General features: G+C 40.5%; 1 long non-coding RNA gene across 2 annotated transcripts in view; it reads left to right on the top strand.

Annotated features, from left to right (window-relative positions):
* Positions 1-20432, top strand: part of LOC309606252 — a 371740-nt gene that overhangs the window by 249452 nt on the left and 101856 nt on the right. Inside the window, exons 4-5 of one of the 2 annotated variants that reach the window (XR_014231717.1) lie at positions 1987-2141; positions 3906-3934. This is a non-coding gene — a long non-coding RNA (uncharacterized lncRNA). The remainder of the gene's footprint in view (positions 1-1986; positions 2142-3905; positions 3935-20432) is intronic. The other variant, XR_014231716.1, reaches the window with a different exon arrangement.

Raw genomic sequence — 20432 nt, forward strand, 5'->3', positions numbered from 1 at the left:
GGTAGATAAGTCACCCAGACATCATCCCAGGAGAGGAAGCATCAGGGCCTGGCCCCAGATGTGGGATGTGCCATCTGGGTCTGAAGAGCTGCAAGGAAGCCAGTGAGTTCGTGAGGGGCGGGGGTGGGGTTTAAGGGACAGGAGGGAGGAGGTGTCAGAGGGGGTGCTGGAATGATTCCATGAGAGGCTCAGAGAAGGGGAGGCCTGGGGGAGGGCAGGAGTGAAGGAAGGATAGCAGAAAGACCTCATGGCGTTCCACACGTCGGGAACGATCACAAGGGAAGGTGGGAGGTGGAGAGCACAGCACATGCTCTGGGCTCGAGGTCACAGGATGTGGACTCAAGTCCCCCCCCCAGATCTCCGTCCCACAGTTACCAGGCAGGAGAGCGGCAGCCCTCCCCAGGACGCTGGGTGGTTATACATGATGCTGTGTGGTTATGTGTGTGCCAAGTGCCACAGAAAGCAATGGGATGGTTTCCACAGAAACAGGTACTCGGGCACCTTTGCCAGCAGGGATGTGTGAACCGCTCTATCCCATCACGGTTCAGGCAGAGGCAGGAGGCTGGTCTCTAGGACGCATTGGACAGCTTTCTTGCTCTAAATGCCCTCTCCCAATCGCCACCCCTCAATGAGGTAAGAAATAGGTACTATTGCCCATCACGTTTTAGAAACAGGGGGACCATGAGAGCAGTTAGGAGTTTTGTTTGAGTTCTTCCTGGAAGTCAACACTTGGAAGAGGAGCCAAGATAGGGCTCCACAGTTCTGTCTGTCCTGCTGACCATGACGCATTTCCAGAAGCTAGCCACGCGTTCTGTAAAAAGTTGTAATTGTGGTAAAATACACATAACATAGAATAACATCTTAACCATTTTTAAGTGTACAGTTGAGTGTTAAGTGCATTCACATTGTTGTGTAACCCATCTCCAGACGTCTGTTCATCTTACAAAATGGAAACCCTGCCCATTAAACAAGAATTCCCCCATTCCCCCTCCCCCCAGCCCCTGGCAACCACCATTCTACTTTCTGTCTCTATGAATTTGATGACCCTGGGGATCTCTGATAAATGGAATCATACAGTATTTATCTTTTTGTGACAGATTTTCTTCACTTAGCATAATGTCCCCAAGGTTTGTCCATGTTATATGTGCCAGAATTTCTTTCTTCTGTAACACTGGATAATATTCCATTATATATATTTATCCATGCATCCATCAGTGGACACCTGGGTTGCTTCCTTCTTTTGGCTATTGTGAATAACGCTGCTTTGAACACAGGTGTACGAATATCTGTTTGAGACCCCATCTTCAATTCTTGTCCAGAAGTAGAATTGCTGAATGGAAAATATGGTGATTATATTTTCAATTTCTTGAGAAACCTTCATACTATTTTTCATAGTAACTACACCACTTTACATTCCCACATATAAGGCACAAGAGTTCCAATTCCTCCACACCTTTGCCAACACTTCTATTTTATGTTTTTGTTTCTTTGTTTGTTTGGTTTGACTTTCTTTTATAGTAGTCATCCCATTGGGTGTGAGGTATGTCTCGTGGTTTTGATTTGCATGTTTTTAATGATTAGTGATGTTGACTACCTTTTCATGTGATTTTTGGCCATCTGTGTATCTTCTATTCATGTCCTTTGGCCATTTTTAAGAGGGTTGTTTGTTTGCTAGTCAAGAAATTTTAATGATCACTGGGATAAGATAATAAATATAAAGGAATAGGGCAAGCTGGGCTAAGGGTTTATCAGCTCTGACTCCAATATCCCAGCTGGCTGAACCTCTCAACCTCCCCACGGACATGGCCAAGCCTCCTATTCAGGGTGGCTGTTGACACTAGTGGTGAGAAATTCTGCCCCCCAAGAAAGGACTGGGGAGAACCAGGGCTGGCTTTAGGGCCCTACCTTTCATCCAAACTGAGGTTGAAGAAGAAATTATTTCTGTGTAAACAAAAATTTTTGTCCTTTCCCTTTTCCCTTTTCCAGCCCAATCTGAAGTATTACTGTATCCCCAGCAACCACAGCAACTATAACCAGCACCATCCCGACCACCACCACTGCTACCAGCATGTATCACGAGCTCACCGTGGACCACATCTGGTGCCCCCATGGCTGGAATCCATCGGTGTTCAAATCCCGAGGTGAGAAATCGCCAGCCATTAAGTCATCTGATTGGCTAAACATCCTAAGCATCTGAAACTGAGAAGACAATGTGCGTCTGCTTTTTTTGTTTTTCATCCACACCAGAAAGTAATGAAGTGGTGGTTGGGAATTTTAAGCAGCAGCTTCAGTCAGGCTGGGTGGTTTATAGAGATCAACTTACCCCCTTGGAGTGCTCAGCAACCAACCAGAAGGCTTTCCCAAACCAAGCAATTTTATAATTAAGTGATAATTGTTTTTTGGAGGGTTTTTTTTTCCCCTGGGTAGCCTAGAGAAAGATAAACAGCTGCAGGAATCAATAAGCATCAAGGTCATAGGCTGAATTATTTACCAGTTCTCTGCTATTTATCTCAAACTTTCCTCTCTACAAGGAAAAAATTGTGTCTACTTCACATGAGATTTAGAATGTACCTGGTTTAGTTTCACAGTTGTTATTACTGTCTTTACCTTTTTATGACTGAGCAAAATTGCTGTTTCGTGAACAAAGTCTAGAGAGTGGGAGTATGGAAGGGTCTGATGCCAGGGTTCATTCACTGGGCTGGGCCCTAAGCTGTAGGAATACTGGGGTTGGGGGATGGGCAGCAAAAGATGCAGGCTGTGTGCACCTAGCCCCATACATTGCTTATTTTCATGATTACTACAATATCTCCCTAACAGCCCTCCTCACCTTCTCGTTCTTATCCCACCCACTATGGATGCCGCAATCAGTCAAAATGATCTTTCCTAAACCCAAATCTGTCAATTCTCTATGAAGAAGTCTCTAGGATGATCTAAATCCACATAAGGAATCCACCCGTACATTCCTTATGGGTTTTGCAGCATCGTTCCCCTCTGTGCACACCTGGCCTCATGTCCTGCTACTCCCTGACTTCCTCACTAAATTCCTGCTGTACTTCTTTGAGTTCTTCAAACCTACCACGCTCTATCCCCTCAGGGTCACCTCAGCTGTTGGTCCTGATGGAATAATATCCTTCTCTTTCCCAGGGTAAGCCCAACTCATCTACATTCTATTAGCCCCCCCTTTTAAGTCTGGGTGATTGCCACTTCCTGGGTCCCCCCAGAGCACACATCCCAACCCCCATGACATGTCTTGGGTCATTTGAGATGAAGGACCATGCTTATATGAGCATGTATTATATCACTAATAATAGTTCAATGTCTAGTCTATAATAGATAGTCAATACCTATTTGTGCAGTTGATGAAGGAATCTCATAAGTTACCTTGGGCCACGGAGAAGGAAATGGAGCTCAGGGAAAGTGTTGCCTGGTAGAATGTTGCTGTGAAATTGTAACTAAGCCTCTCTGAAAAGCACCTTGCTTGCCTTCGGCTGAACCACACGCTAACAGAAAATAGCTGTGAAGGTTTAAAGAAAGCACTATACTCTATAAAAATTAATATTAAAACTCAATATATTGAGAGTTGGTTATTTTTTTATAAGATTATTATTCCTCTAAGCAAACCTGCCCATTTCCATGTATTTTACTATCGAATCAATTCGTATACAACCTTAAATAACATGTTCTATAAAACAACAAGATATCTGCACCAAAAATATGCACTTTTTGGTGAGTCCTTCACTTTTTCAGACCATTAGCATATTCAATAACAGGTACAGGAATAAAGAGAGATTCAGGGGACTGTCTAGGCTAGATAGATGTGCTTGACCTCTACCAATTCCGAGCTGAGTTAGAAGCACCTACACCTCAAATCAAATTGACTTAATGTTATTTCATGTCCTTTGCAGGCACATTTCCAGTTTTTCTTCTTTGGCTGGTAGGTAACTTTGGGTCACCTCTATGTGTTTATATGGTGCCAAATATTTGGATGGAAGGCTATGTGATAAATGTGAACAAAATATCTGGGTAGATAACTCAGATTTTCTTCTTTATTTGGAGTTTTGAGTGCTTTGTAGACAAATCTAAGACACGTGGTTTCCTATCTGAGGTCCTTCATCTTCCTTGTGGTCTTGGATGTTGATCCTGGCTCCAGGCCAGGGACCAGGCGCTCTGGCTCAGTGTGCTTACAGAGCTGTGAGCAGCTTTGAAAGAGCTCCTTGATCTCTATTAAGGGTGTAGATACCAATGATGCACTCATTTTCCCACTTTCTTTCTCACTCCTCCATTAATGACCAGAAACTATTAATGACCAGAATCAATCTGGCTGCTTGGTGAGATTAGAGGACTTTTACTTGTCTTGCAACTGCTTGTAGGAAGCCAGGTGCAGCGTCAGTTTATCATGAACTCACTTTCTCTCTCTGCATCTCTGCTATTAAGTAACGCCACCCTGGGGCTTGTTCCTGATAAAGCAGCTTTATAGAAGGCAAAGTGATGGGTCTCCACACAACCCTGGTTATTATTCTCCATCCAGGGATGGCTTAAGTTAAGTAAGGCAACATGTTGGAGCTAAGCAGTCCCTCCTGAGAATCTTGGTTTTAATTCTGAGACAGTGTTTATCTTGAGAAGAGATTTTTCAGAGGTTAGATAGGGCCAGGCCTACATAGGGGCTGAGAGGCTGGATAGGACACACCACTGGCTATTTGGAAGGATTCAAATAACGCTACAGCAGGAACTCGAACCAGCTTTGTGGAATATTCTGAAACCCAATTCTTCACGTTAATCATTCTAATCCTAACATCCAGAGACTGGAGGGGAGCCGTGTCCCCATGAGGACCACTGAAAGGTAAATCCTGAGAACAAATGGAAAGTGCTGGAAATAGGAGCAGCTGAAACTGAGAGCCCAGGAAGCCTGCAGCCCAGAAAAAGCTGGTTTAGGATCAGGCAAATGATTAGGTGATTAGGAAATCCTATGCAGTACAGTGAGCAGGCAAGCTTATTCTTCTTTCCATTGATTAGACACCAGCAGATGTTTGGAAGGGTGAGGGCATATCCCATGCCACACAGGTTGACACTTGAATCTGTATATGTGTATTGTTTTCCCTTGCTGAAAAACTGCATTTACTATTTATCCATAGAACTTCTCTACTTTCTTAAAGACTATCAATCAACTGCCCTGTTTTATAAGAAATACGTTGATTCTATCATAGACAAAGTTAGCAAGCATTAAAGTAGGGATTGGATACTCTTTTCAAAGTCCCTGTCCCCAGTTAAAAAGTGATAGCACTTTCTAATTGTTTGCTTTAAATCGGGATAACACAGGGCTTGCATAAGAAATTTGAGATACCATGCAAAGTTACCAAATTTTCTTGGGCAAAGAAAATTAAAGAGGTACTATATTAGTTGAGATTTATTCTAAGCTGCTATTACAGAGACCCACTCAGTGCAATGCTTAAATGAGAATTAAAAATCTCAGACTTTTTATTAAAAGTGCTTCTCAGCCAGCAGACAGGTGGACAGAAACTTAGGACACACACACACACCCCTTTCCTTTTAAGGCACAACTAGGAAGTGGCAGCCCTCAGTCACATGGCCACACAGCCAGGCAAGGCTGGGAAACCAGCCTTCAGCTGGGTACCAATGTTCCCAGGTAAGAACCAGGAATTCTGTTATTGAAGGAAGAAGGGTCAAATGATATTGGTGGACAAGTTGCAGGTTCTTCCACAGGTGCAGACATAGAAGGAATGCAGGACAACATGGAATTCAAGATATTAAACTACTACTTGGACTGAGGTTGCAATTGAAATAAAAAAGAGGAGAAAAAGGAACTTGAGTTGGGTAAATGGCAGTCCTCCCAGACTTAGATAAAGAGGATCAAACATAGATATGTATGTTGCAAATAGAAGAGGAAAGGAGTATGTAGTCCACTTTCAAGTCCTTTAAATTTGGTCCAAACCAGCGTAAATGGGGCTCAACTCTATTCAGTTGTGTTGCTTGATAGTGGCAGGCCCATAAGGCAGTTCTCTTTAATTGGGCTGGATTTGAAAATTTGTAATTCTTTAGCTCTTTATTTTGAAATGTCCCTCTTTATTCCCGGTGATATCACATGTTCTGGAGTCTACATTATCTGAAATTAACAGTCTCTCCAGCTTTCTTATTGTTAATGTTTGCTTAACGTATTTTTTTATACATACCTGTGTCTTCATATTTAAAGAGGTTTCTTGTAGACAAGACATAGTTGAGTCTTGCACATGTATTCAGTCTGACAATTTCTGCCTTTTATTTGACGCATTTAGACCATTTATATTTAATGTGATTATTGATATAGTTGGATTTAAGTCTACCATGTTGCTACTGGTTTTCCTTTTGTTTCATGTGCTCTTTGATCTTATGTCATCATTTTCTGTGGCTTTTTTGGATTAATTAAGGATTTTCTATGATTCCGTTTTATGTCCACTACTGGCTAATTAGTTACATCTTTTGTTTTATTTAATTTAATTTAATTTTTAGTTTTTAGTGGTTGTTCTAGGGTTTATAATATGCCCTTAACTTATCATAGACTGTTCTGAAACAATATTACATCATTTCTTATATAATGTAAGATCCTTACAACAAACACTTACATTTTCCTGTTCATCCTTTGTGCTATTTGGATTGTACATTTTACGTATACATATATTATAAAATCCCATAATATGTTACTATTTTTTTTGCTTTGAACATTCATTTGTCTTTTGAGAAATTAAAAGATGAGGAAAAAAGGAAATATTAATATTTTAAAATACTTTTTATTTCTTTGTGTAGATCTATAGTTCCATCTGTTGCAATTTTTCTTCTGCCCAAATAACTTCTTTCAATATTCCTTGTAGGACTGATATACTGGTAGTAAATTCTTTCAGCTTTTGTTTGCCTGAAATAGGTTTTATTTTGTCTTCAGTTTTAAAGGCTATTTTCACTGAATATGATGAGATTGTACAGAAATAGTAGTTATAATATGAGGGTCTTTTTAATGAGGAATTGATAATATTCACTAAAATGAGTTGACCAAAATGTTTGTCTGTACACTACTGGCCAGTTTTATTACATGGCGGGAATGTAATTATTTTGTTGAACAAAATAATTTTTTTAAATTGGGGTATAGATTTTTTAAAATTGGTATATAGTTGCTTTACAATGTTGTGTTAGTTTCTGCTGTACAGTGAAGTGAATCAGCTGTATGTTTACATATATCCCCTCTTTTTAAAATTTCCTTCTCATTTAGGTCACCAAAGAGCACTGAGTAAAGTTCCCTGTGCTATACAGCAGGTTCTCATTAGTTATATGTTTTATACTTATTAGTGTATATATGTCAATCCCAATCTCCCAATTCATCCGACCCACCCCCTTCCCCACTTGGTGTCCATATGTTTGTTCTCTACATCTGTGTCTCTATTTCTGCTTTGCAAACAGTTTCTTCTGTACCATTTTTGTAGATTCCACACATATGCGTTAATATACGATATTTGTTTTTCTCTTTCTGATGTATTTCACTCTGTATGACAGTCTCTAGGTCCATCCACGTCTCTACAAATGACCCAATTTAATTCCTTTTTATGGCTGAGTAATATTCCATTGTATATATGTACCACATCTTCTTTATCCATTCATCTGTCAACAGACATTTAGGTTGCTTCCATGTCCTGGCTATTGTAAATAATACTGCAGTGAACATTGGGGTGCATGTGTCTTTTTGAATTATGGTTTTCTCAGGGTATATGCCCAGTAGTGGGATTGCTGAGTCAAATGGTAATTCTATTTTTAGTTTTTTAAGGGACCTCCATACTGTTCTCCATAGTGGCTGTATCAGTTTACATTCCCACCAACAGTGTAAGAGGGTTCCCTTTTCTCCATACCCTCTCCAGCATTTAACAAAATAATTTTTAATAAAAACTTAAAATGATTATAGTAAGTATGAATTCAACATATACTCATTTTTCTCTACATTAACAGTGGGTTTTTTTGTTGTTTTAGTTTTTTTGGGTTTTTTTTGTTTGTTTTTAAACAGTGGTTTACAAACATTGATGGTGTATGTCCTGGAAGGCTTGCAGCTGTGAGGAACAGAGGAGGAATATTCCTGGGTGAGGGTGTGGTGTGTGTGTGTGCAGGAGTTCTAATTGAAGCCCAGTAATTGAAGCTTGAAGCATGACTCTAGGGATTCCTCTACTGACAGAGACATTGAGCAGCCACTCAAGTTGTAGACGAAAGAATAAATATCTCTGTTCCACTTTGTCTTTAGTTCTGCAACACTGTAAAGCAGGTAGGACTGAAAATTATCAGGGTGTGAAATGAATACTCAGGGACTTAATAGTGAAGGAATGGACAAAACATCAGAGGCATTTTAGAAAGTACCTTTCTGGACAACCAATCAGGGTACTTTGTTGGGCTGTCTCTAAAAGGAGCCACACACTGGATAAACAGCCATTTTATTTTATTTATGTATTTTTTAATATCTTTATTGGAGTATAATTGCTTTACAATGTTGTGTTAGTTTCTGCTGTACAACAAAGCAAATCAGCTATATGTATAAATATATCCCCCATCCCCTACCTCTTGAGCGTCCCTCCCCCCCTCCCTATCCCACTCCTCTAGGTTGTCACAAAGCATCAAGCTGATCTCCCTGTGCTATGCAGCAACTTCCCACTAGCTACCTATTCTACATTTGGTAGTGTATGTATGTCAATGCTACTCTCTCACTTACTTCGTCCCAGCTTCTCCTTCCCCCCTGCGTCCTCAAGTCCGTTCTCTATGTCTGTGTCTTTATTCCTGCCCTGCCACTAGGTTCATCAGCACCATTTTTTTGAAAGATACATGTACCACAATGTTCACTGCAGCACTATTTACAATAGCCAGGACATGGAAGCAACCTAAATGTCCATCGATAGATGAATGGATAAAGAAAATGTGGCACATGTATACAATGGACTATTATTCAGCCATAAAAAGGAATGAAATTGAGTTATTTGTACTGAGGTGGATGGACCTAGAGTCTGTCATACAGAGTGAAGTACGTCAGAAAGAGAAAAATACCGTATGCTAACGCGCATATACGGCATCTAAAAAACAGTCATTTTAGAGCTTCCCTATAAGGCATATTTCAGATGTTTTCCAGATGGGCGCACTATTGACAAATAGTTTATCAAGAGTTTTATTAAAAAGTCAAGGCCAGGGTTGTCAAGCAGAGAAGCCAAAATGACAGCAAGTTGCACAGCTGGGCGAGATGGTTTCCAAGTTATTCTTGGGGGTTATTGAGAGACCTATGTAATTGGTAGCTAATCTTACACAGATCAGATAAAAAAGATTATTATCATGCTTTTTGGGGATATCTTGGACTACCTATAAATTGGGTAACCCTTGGTATTGAAGACAGAGTATTTGGGAGCTGAATACGACTTTATCAGAACGTAATCCTAAAAGTATATACGGCCTGGCACATACATACTCCTATGCCTTCCCACTCAACCAGAGTAGGAGGCTCTCTTTTCCTCGAAAGATGCTGCTATTGGCAATCGCATTGGCAACAATTAGCTGAGGCCAGAAGAAAGTCATCTTTTTTTTTTTTTAACATCTTTATTGGAGTATAACTGCTTTACACTGTTGTGTTAGTTGCTGCTGTATAACAAAGTGAATCAGCCATATGGATACATAGATCCCCATATCCCCTCCCTCTTGCATCTCCCTCCCACCCTCCCTATCCCACCCCTCTAGGTGGTCACAAAGCACGGAGCTGATCTCCCTGTGTTATGCGGCTGCTTCCCACTAGCTACCTATTTTACATTTGGTAGTGTATATATGTTAATGCAATGCCACTCTCTCACTTCATCTCAGCTACCCTTCCCCCTCCCCATGTCCTCAAGTCCATTCTCTACATCTGTGTCTTTATTCCTGTCCTGCCCCTAGGTTCTTCAGAATCATTTTTTTTTTAGACTCCATATATATGTGTTAGCATATGGTATTTGTTTTTCTTTTTCTGACTTACTTCACTCTGTATGACAGACTCTAGGTCCATCCACCTCACTACAAATAACTCAATTTCATTTCTTTTTATGGCTGAGTAATATTCCATTGTATATATGTGCCACATCTTCTTTATCCATTCATCTGTCAGTGGACACTTAGGTTGCATCCATGTCCTGGCTATTGTAAATAGTGCTGCAGTGAATATTGTGGTACATGACTCTTTCTGAATTATGGTTTTCTCAGGGTATATGCCCAGTAGTGGGATTGCTCAGTCATATGGTAGTTCTATTTTTTAGTTTTTTAAGGAAACTCCATACTGTTCTCCATAGTGGCTGTATCAATTTACATTCCCACTGACAGTGCAAGAGGGTTCCCTTTTACCACACCCTCTCCAGCATTTATCGTTTGTAGATTTTTTGATGATGGCCATTCTGACAAGAGTGAGGTGATACCTCATTGTAGTTTTGATTTACATTTTTCTAATGCATACTGATGCTGATCATCCTTTCATGTGTTTGTTGGCAATCTGTATATCCTTTTTGGAGAAATGTCTATTTAGGTCTTCTGCCCATTTTTGGATTGGGTTGTTTGCTTTTTTGATATTGAGCTGCATGAGCTTCTTGTATATTTTGGAGATTAATCCTTTGTCAGTTGCTTCATTTGCAAATATTTTCTCGCATTCTGAGGGTTGTCTTTTTGTCTTGTATATGTTTTCCTTTGCTGTGCAAAAGCTTTGAAGTTTCATTAGAAACAAGTTTCATTTGTTTATTTTTGTTTTTATTTCCATTTCCCTAGGAGATGGGTCAAAAAGGATCTTGCTATGATTTATGTCATAGAGTGTTCTGCCTAAGTTTTCCTCTAAGAGATTTATAGTGTCTGGCCTTACATTTAGGTCTTTAATCCATTTTGAGTTTATTTTTGTGTGTGGTGTTAGGGAGTGTTCTAATTTCGTTCTTTTACATGTAGCTGTCCAGTTTTCCCAGCAACACTTATTGAAGAGGCTGTCTTTTCTCCATTGCATATTCATGCCTCCTTTATAAAAGAAAAGGTGACCTTATGTGCGTAGGTTTATCTCTGGGCTTTCTAACCTATTCCATTCATCTATATTTCTGTTTTGGTGCCAGTACCATACTGTCTTGATTACTGTAGCTTTGTAGTAGAGTCTGAAGTCAGGGAGCCTGATTCCTCCAGCTCCATTTTTCTTTCTCAAGTTTGCTTTGGCTATTCGGGGTCTTTTGTGTTTCCATACAAATTGTGAAATTTTTTGTTCTAGTTCTGTGAAAAATGCCATTGGTAGTTTGATAAGGATTGCCTTGAATCTGTTTGCTTTGGGTAGTATAGTCATTTTCATAATGTTGATTCTTCCAGTCCAGGAACATGGTATATCTCTCCATCTGCTTGTATCATCTTTAATTTCTTTCATCAGTGTCCTATAGTTTTCTGCATACAGGTATTTTGTCTGCTTAGGTAGTTTTATTCCTAGGTATTTTATTCCTTTTGTTGCAATGGTAAATGGGAGGGTTTCCTTAATTTCTCTTTCAGATTTTTCATCATTAGTGTATAGGAATGCAAGAGATTTCTGTGCATTAATTTTGTATCCTGCTACTTTACCAAATTCATTGATTAGCTCTAGTAGTTTTCTGGTAGCATCTTTAGGATTCCCTATGTATAGTGTCATGTCATCTGCAAACAGTGAAAGTTTTATTCTTTTCCAATTTGGATTCCTTTTATTTCTTTTTCTTCTCTGATTGCTGTGGCTAACACTTCCAAAACTATGTTGAATAATAGTGGTGAGAGTGGGCAACCTTGTCTTGTTCCTGATCTTAGTGGAAATGGTTTCAGTTTTTCACCATTGAGGACAATGCTGGCTGTGGGTTTGTCATATGTGGCCTTTATTATGTTGAGGAAAGTTCCCTCTATGCCTACTTTCTACAGGGCTTTTATCATAAATGGGTGTTGAATTTTGTCGAAAGCTTTCTCTGCATCTATTGAGATGATCATATGGTTTTTCTCCTTCAGTTTGTTAATGTGATGTATCACGTTGATTGATTTGCGAATATTGAAGAATCCTTGCATTCCTGGAATAAACCCCACTTGATCATGGTGTATAATCCTTTTAATATGCTGTTGGATTCTGTTTGCTAGTATTTTGTTGAGGATTTTTGCATCTATGTTCATCAGTGATATTGGCCTGTAGTTTTCTTTCTTTGTGACATCTTTGTCTGGTTTTGGTATCAGGGTGATGGTGGCCTCGTAGAATGAATTGGGAAGTGTTCCTCCCTCTGCAATATTTTGGAAGAGTTTGAGAAGGATAGGTGTTAGCTCTTCTCTAAATGTTTGATAGAATTCGCCAGTGAAGCCATCTGGTCCTGGGCTTTTGTTTGTTGGAAGATTTTTAATCACAGTTTCAATTTCAGTGCTTGTGATTGGTCTGTTCATATTTTCTATTTCTTCCTAGTTCAGTCTCGGTAGGTCGTGCATTTCTAAGAATCTGTCCATTGCTTCCAAGTTGTCCATTTTATTGGCATAGAGTTGCTTGTAGTAATCTCTCATGATCGTTTGTATTTCTGCAGTGTCAGTGGTTACTTCTCCTTTTTCATTTCTAATTCTATTGATTTGAGTTTTCTCCCTTTTTCTCTTGATGAGTCTGGCTAATGGTTTGTCAATTTTGTTTATCTTCTCGAAGAACCAGCTTTTAGTTTCATTGATTTTTGCTATTGTTTCCTTCATTTCTTTTTCATTTATTTCTGACCTGATCTTTATGATTTCTTTCCTTCTGCTAGCTTTGGGGTTTTTTTGTTCTTCTTTCTCTAATTGCTTTAGGTGCAAGGTTAGGTTGTTTATTCGAGATGTTTCCTGTTTCTTGAGGTAGGCTTGTATTGCTATAAACTTCCCTCTTAGCACTGCTTTTGCTGCGTCCCATAGGTTTTGGGTCGTCGTGTCTCCATTGTCATTTGCTTCTAGGTATTTTTTGATTTCCCCTTTGATTTCTTCAGTGATCACTTCGTTATTAAGTAGTGTATTGTGTAGCCTCCATGTGTTTTTATTTTTTACAGATCTTTTCCTGTAATTGATATCTAGTCTCATAGCGTTGTGGTCGGAAAAGATACTTGATACGATTTCAATTTTCTTAAATTTACCAAGGCTTGATTTGTGACCCAAGATATGATCTATCCTGGAGAATGTTCCATGAGCACTTGAGAAAAATGTGTATTCTGTTGTTTTTGGGTGGAATGTCCTATAAATATCAATTAAGTCCATCTTGTTTAATGTATCATTTAAAGCTTGTGTTTCCTTATTTATTTTCATTTTGGATGATCTGTCCATTGGTGAAAGTGGGGTGTTAAAGTCCCCTACTATGATGGTGTTGCTGTCGATTTCCCCTTTTATGGCTGTTAGTATTTGCCTTATGTATTGAGGTGATCCTATGTTGGGTGCATAAATATTTACAATTGTTATACCTTCCTCTTGGATCGATCCCTTGATCATTATATAGTGTCCTTCTTTGTCTCTTGTAATAGTCTTTATTTTAAAGTCTATTTTGTCTGATATGAGAATTGCTGCTCCAGCTTTCTTTTGATTTCCATTTGCATGGAATATCTTTTTCCATCCCCTCACTTTCAGTCTGTATGTGTCTCTAGGTCTGAAGTGGGTCTCTTGTAGACAGCATATATATGGGTCTTGTTTTTGTATCCATTCAGCCAGTCTGTGTCTTTTGGTGGGAGCATTTAATCCATTTACATTCAAGGTAATTATCGATATGTATGTTCCTATTCCCATTTTCTTAAATGTTTTGGGTTTGTTATTGTAGGTGTTTTCCTTCTCTTGTGTTTCTTGCCTAGAGAAGTTCCTTTAGCATTTGTTGTAAAGCTGGTTTGGTGGTGCTGAACTCTCTCAGCTTTTGCTTGTCTGTAAAGGTTTTAATTTCTCCATCAAATCTGAATGAGATCCTTGCTGGGTAGAGTAACCTTGGTTTTAGGTTTTTCTCCTTCATCACTTTAAGTATATCCTGCCACTCCCTTCTGGCTTGCAGAGTTTCTGCTGAAAGATCAGATGTTAACCTTATGGGGATTCCCTTATGTGTTATTTGTTGTTTTTCCCTTGCTGCTTTTAATATGTTTTCTTTGTATTTAATTTTTGACAGTTTGATTAATATGTGTCTTGGCGTGTTTCTCCTTGAATTTATCCTGTATGGGACTCTCTGTGCTTCCAGGACTTGATTAACTATTTCCTTTCCCATATTAGGGAAGTTTTCAACTATAATCTCTTCAAATATTTTCTCAGTCCCTTTCTTTTTCTCTTCTTCTTCTGGGACCCCTATAATTCAAATGTTGGTGCATTTAATGTTGTCCCAGAGGTCTCTGAGACTGTCCTCAGTTCTTTTCATTCTTTTTTCTTTATCCTGCTCTGCAGTAGTTATTTCCACCATTTTATCTTCCAGGTCACTTATCCTTTCTTCTGCCTCAGTTATTCTGCTATTGATCCCATCTAGAGTATTTTTAATTTCATTAATTGTGTTTTTCATCGTTGCTTGGTTCCTCTTTAGTTCTTCTACGTCCTTGTTAAATGTTTCTTGCATTTTGTCTATTCTATTTCCAAGATTTTGGATCATCCTTACTATCATTATTCTGAATTCTTTTTCAGGTAGACTACCTATTTCCTCTTTATTTGTTAGGTCTGGTGTGTTTTGACCCTGCTCCTTCATCTGCTGTGTGTTTTTCTGTCGTCTCATTTTGCTTATCTTACTGTGTTTCAGGTCTCCTTTTCACAGGCTGCAGGTTTGTAGTTCCCGTTGTTTTTGGTATCTGCCCCCAGTGGCTAAGGTTGGTTCAGTGGGTTGTGTAGGCTTCCTGGTGGAGGGGACTAGTGCCTGTGTTCTGGTGGATGAGGCTGGATCTTGTCTTTCTGGTGGGCACGTCCACGTCTGGTGGTGTGTTTTTGGGTGTCTGTGGCCTTATTATGATTTTAGGCAGCCTCTCTGCTAATGGATGGGGCTGTGTTCCTGTCTTGCTAGTTGTTTGGCATAGGGTGTCCAGCACTGTAGCTTGCTGGTTGTTGAGCGAAGCTGGGTCTTGATGTTGAGATGGAGATCTCTGAGAGATTTTTGCTGTTTGGTATTATGTGGAGCTGGGAGGTCTCTTGTGGACCAGTGTCCTGAAGTTGGCTCTCCCACCTCAGAGGCACAGCCCTGATGCCTGGCTGGAGCACCAAGAGCCTTTCATCCACACGGCTCAGAGTAAAAGGGAGAAAAGATAGAAAGAAAGAAAGAAAGAGGATATAATATAGTGAAGTAAAGTAAAGCTATTATAAAGCAAAGCTGTACAGACAAAATCTCACCCAGAAGCATACACATATACACTCACAAAAAAAGGAAAAGGGGAAAAATTAATATATCCTGCTCCCAAAGTCCACCTCCTGAATTTGGGATGATTCGTTGTCTATTCAGGTATTCAACAGATGCAGGCACATCAAGTTGTTTGTGGAGTTTTAATCCGCTGCTTCTGAGGCTGCATGGAGAGATTTCCCTTTGTTCGTACAGCTCCCGGGGTTCAGCTTTGGATTTGGACCCGCCTCTGCGTGTAGGTCGCCTGCGGGCGTCTGTTCTTCGCTCAGACAGGACGGGGTTAAAGGAGCAGCTGCTTCGGGGGCTCTGGCTCACTCAGGCGGGGGGGAGGGAGCGGTTCGGAGGAGGCGGGGCGAGCCTGCGGCGTCAGAGGCGTCGTGACGTTGCAGCAGCCCGAGGCGCGCCGTGCGTTCTCCCGGGGAAGTTTTCCCCGGATCACGGGACCCTGGCCGTGGCGGGCTGCAGAGGCTCCCGGGAGGGGCGGTGTGGAGAGTGACCTGTGCTCGCACACAGGCTTCTTGGTGGCGGCAGCAGCAGCCTTAGAGTCTCACGCCCGTCTCTGGGGTTCGCGCTGATGGCCGCGGCTCGCGCCCGTTTCTGGAGCTCGTTTAGGCGGCGCTCTGAATCCCCTCTCCTCGCGCACCAGGAAACAAAGAGGTAAGAAAAAGTCTCTTGCCTCTTCGGCAGCTGCAGACCTTTTCCCGGACTCCCTCCCGGCCAGCTGTGGCGCACTAACCCCTTCAGGCCGTGTTCACGCCGCCAACCCCAGTCCTCTCCCTGCGATCCGACGGAAGCCCGAGCCTCAGCTCCCAGCCCTGCCCGCCCCGGCGAGGGAGCCGACAAGCCTCTCGGGCTGCTGAGTGCTGCTCGGCGCCGAGCCTCTGTGCGGGAATCTCTCCGCTTTACCCTCCGCACCCCTGTGGCTGTGCTCTCCTCTGTGTCTCCGAAGCTTCCCCCCTCTGCTACCCGCAGTCTCCGCCCGCGAAGGGGCTTCCTAGTGTGTGGAAACCTTTCCTCCTTCACAGCTCCCTCCCACTGGTGCAGGTCCCGGCCCTATTCTTTTGTCTCTGTTATTTCTTTTTTCTTTTGCCCTACCCAAGTACGTGGGGAGTTTCTTGCCTTTTGGGAGGTCTGACGTTTTCTGCCAGCGTTCAGTGGGTGTTCTGTGGGAGCAGTTCCACGTGTAGATGTATTTCTAATGTATCTGTGGGAAGGAAGGTGATCTCCGCGTCTTACTCTTCCGCCATCTTCTCTGATCCCCCAGTGTATGGTCTGTGCATTAATTTTGTACCCTGTTACTTTACCAAATTCATTGATTAGCTCTAGTAGTTTTCTGGTAGCATCTTTAGGATTCCCTATGTATAGTATCATGTCATCTGCAAACAGTGAAAGTTTTATTCTTTTCCAATTTGGATTCCTTTTATTTCTTTTTCTTCTCTGATTGCTGTGGCTAAAACTTCCAAAACTATATTGACTAATAGTGGACAACCTTGTTTTGTTCCTGATCTTAGTGGAAATGGTTTCAGTTTTTCACCATTGAGAACAATGTTGGCTGTGGGTTTGTCATATATGGCCTTTATTATGTTGAGGTATGTTCCCTCTATGCCTACTTTCTGGAGAGTTTTTATCATAAATTGGTGTTGAATTTTGTCAAAAGCTTTTTCTGCATCTATTGAGAAGATCGTATGGTTTTTATCCTTCAATTTGTTAATATGGTGTATCACATTGATTGATTTGTATATACTGAAGAATCCTTGCATCCTGGGATAAACCCCACTGGATCATGGTGTATAACCTTTTTAACGTGCTGCTGGATTCTTTTTGCTAGTATTTTGTTGAGGATTTTTGCATCTATGTTCATCAGTGATATTGGCCTGTAGTTTTCTTTTTTTGTGACATCTTTCTCTGGTTTTGGTATCAGGGTGATGGTGGCCTCGTAGAATATGTTTGGGAGTGTTCCTCCCTCTGCTATATTTTGGAAGAGTTTGAGAAGGATAGGTGTTAGCTCTTCTCTAAATGTTTGATAGAATTCGCCTGCGAATCCATCTGTTCCTGAGCTTTTGTTTGCTGGAAGATTTTTAATCACAGTTTCAATTTCAGTGCTTGTGATTGGTCTGTTCATATTTTCTACCTCTTCCTGGTTCAGTCTCGGAAGGTTGTGCTTTTCTAGGAATTTGTCCATTTTTTTCAGGTTGTCCATTTTATTTATATAGTTACTTGTAGTAATCTCTCATGATCCTTTGTATTTCTGCAGTGTCAGTTGTTACTTCTCCTTTTTCATTTCTAATTCTGTTGCGTTGAGTCTTCTCCCTTTTTTTCTTGATGAGTCTGGCTAATGGCTTATCAATTTTGTTTATCATCTCAAAGAACCAGCTTTTAGTTTTATTGATCTTTGCTATTTTTTCCTTCAATTTCTTTTCATTTATTTCTGATCTGATCTTTATGATTTCTTTCCTTCTGCTAACTCTGGAGTTTTTTGTTCTTCTTTCTCTAATTGCTTTAGGTGTAAGGTTAGGTTGTTTATTTGAGATGTTTCTTGTTTCTTGAGGTAGGCTTGTATTGCTATAAACTTCCCTCTTAGAACTGCTTTTGCTGCATCCCATAGGTTTTGGGCCGTCGTGTTTTCATTGTCATTTATTTCTAGGTATTCTTTGATTTCCTCTTTGATTTCTTCAGTGATCTCTTGGGTATTTAGTCATGTATTGTTTACCCTCCATGTGTTTGTAATTTTTACAGTTTTTTCCCTGTAATTGATATCTAGTCTCATAGCATTGTGGTCGGAAAAGATACTTGATATGATTTCAATTTTCTTAAATTTACTAAGGCTTGATTTGTGACCCAAGATATGATCTATCCTGGAGAATGTTCCATGAGCACTTGAGAAGAAAGTGTATTCTGTTGTTTTTGGATGGAATGTCCTATAAATGTCAATTGAGTACATCTTGTTTAATGTGTCATTTAAAGCTTGTGTTTCCTTATTTATTTTCATTTTGGTTGACCTGTCCATTGGTGAAAGTGGGGTGTTAATGTCCCATACTATCATTGTGTTACTGTCGATTTCCTATCTTATGGCTGTTAGCATTTGCCTTATGTATTGAGGTGATCCTACATTGGGTGCATAAATATTTACAACTGTTATACCTTCCTCTTGGATTGATCCCTTGATCATTATGTAGTGTCCTTCTCTGTCTCTTGTAATAGTCTTTATTGTAAAGTCTATTTTGTTTGATATGAGAATTGCCAGTCCAGCTCTCTTTTGATTTCCATTTGCATGGAATATCTTTTTCCATCCCCTCACTTTCAGTCTGTATGTGTCCCTAGGTCTGAAGTGGGCCTCTTGTAGACAACATATATATGGGTCTTGTTTTTGTATCCATTCAGCCAGTCTATGTTTTTTGGTTGGAACATTTAATCCATTTACATTTAAGGTAATTATTGATATGTATGTTCCTATTACCATTTTCTTAACTGTCTTGGGTTTGTTATTGTAGGTCTTTTCCTTCTCTTGTGTTTCCTGCCTAGAGAAGTTTCTTTAGTATTTGTTGTAAAGCTGGTATGGTGGTGCTGAATTCTCTTAGCTTTTGCTTGTCTGTAAAGGTTTTAATTTCTCTGTCGAATCTGAATGAGATCCTTGCTGGGTAGAGTAATCTTGGTTGTAGGTTTTTTCTTTTCATCACTTTAAATATGTCCTGCCACTCCCTTCTGGCTTGCAGAGTTTTGCTGAAAGATCAACTGTTAACCTTATGGGGATTCCTTTGTTTGTTATTTGTTGCTTTTCCCTTGCTGCTTTAAATATTTTTTCTTTGTATTTAATTTTTGATAGTTTGATTAATATGTGTCTTGCCGTGTTTCTCCTTCGGTTTATCCTCTATGGGACTCTCTGCGTTTTCTGGACTTGATTGACTATTTCCTCTTCCATATTAGGAACGTTTTCAAATCTAATCTCTTCAAATATTTTCTCAGTCCCTTTCTTTTTCTCTTCTTCTTGTGGGACCACTATAATTCGAATGTTGGTGTGTTTAATGTTGTCCCAGAGATCTCTGAGATTGTCCTCAATTCTTTTCATTCTTTTTTCTTTTTTCTGCTCTGCAGTAGTTATTTTCACTATTTTATCTTCCAGGTCACTTATCTGTTCTTCTGCCTCAGTTATTCTGCTATTGATTCATTCTAGAGAATTTTTAATTTCATTTACTGGGTTGTTCATCATTGTTTGTTTGCTCTTTATTTCTTCTAGGTCCTTGTTAAACGTTTCTTGTATTTTCTCCATTGTGTTTCCAAGATTTTGGACCTTCTTTACTATCATTACTCTGAATTCTTTTTCAGATAGACTGCCTATTTCCTCTTCATTTGTTTGGTCTGGTGGGTTTTTACTTTGCTCCTTCATCTGCTGTGTATTTCTCTGGCTTCTCATTTTGCTTAACCTACTGTGTTTGGGGTCTCTTTTTCACAGGCTGCAGGTTCGTAGTTGCTGTTGTTTTTGGTGTCTTTCCGCAGTGGGTATGGTTGGTTCAGTGGGTTGTGTAGGCTTCCTGGTGGAGGGGACTGGTGCCTGTGTTCTGGTGGATGAGGCTGGATCTTGTCTTTCTGGTGGGCAGGACTGTGTCTGGTGGTGTGTTTTGGGGTATCTGTGAACGTTTTATGATTTTAGGCTGCCTCTCTGCTAGTGGGTGGGGCTGTGTTCCTGTCTTGCTTGTTGTTTGGAATGGGGTGTTCAGCACTGGAGCTTGCTGATCATTGAGTGGATCTCGGTCTTAGCCTTGAGACAGAGATCTCTGGGAGAGCTCTCGCCAATTGATATTATGTGGGGCTGGGAGGACTCTGGTGGTCCAGTGTCCTGAACTCGGCTCTCCCATCTCAGAGGCTCAGGCCTGACTCCCGGCCAGGGCACCAAGACCCTGTCAGCCACACAGCTGCAGCATCAGTCTGCCATTATTTTTGCTTTCTTTCTCTCTCAACAACTGAGCACGATAACATACGCCATCTTTCTCCTGAACTGGGAGATGCTGAAGGAGAGCTGGTGGGAGTAGGAGTAGCCGAAGTCACAGTTGAGGCTTGAGTCCAGTGAAGTCCAAACAGCGCGAACCACCTTTCTCCTGTG

The sequence above is a fragment of the Balaenoptera borealis genome (genome assembly GCF_965194805.1).
Source record: "Balaenoptera borealis genome assembly, chromosome: 11".
In the NCBI taxonomy this organism is placed as follows: domain Eukaryota; kingdom Metazoa; phylum Chordata; class Mammalia; order Artiodactyla; family Balaenopteridae; genus Balaenoptera; species Balaenoptera borealis.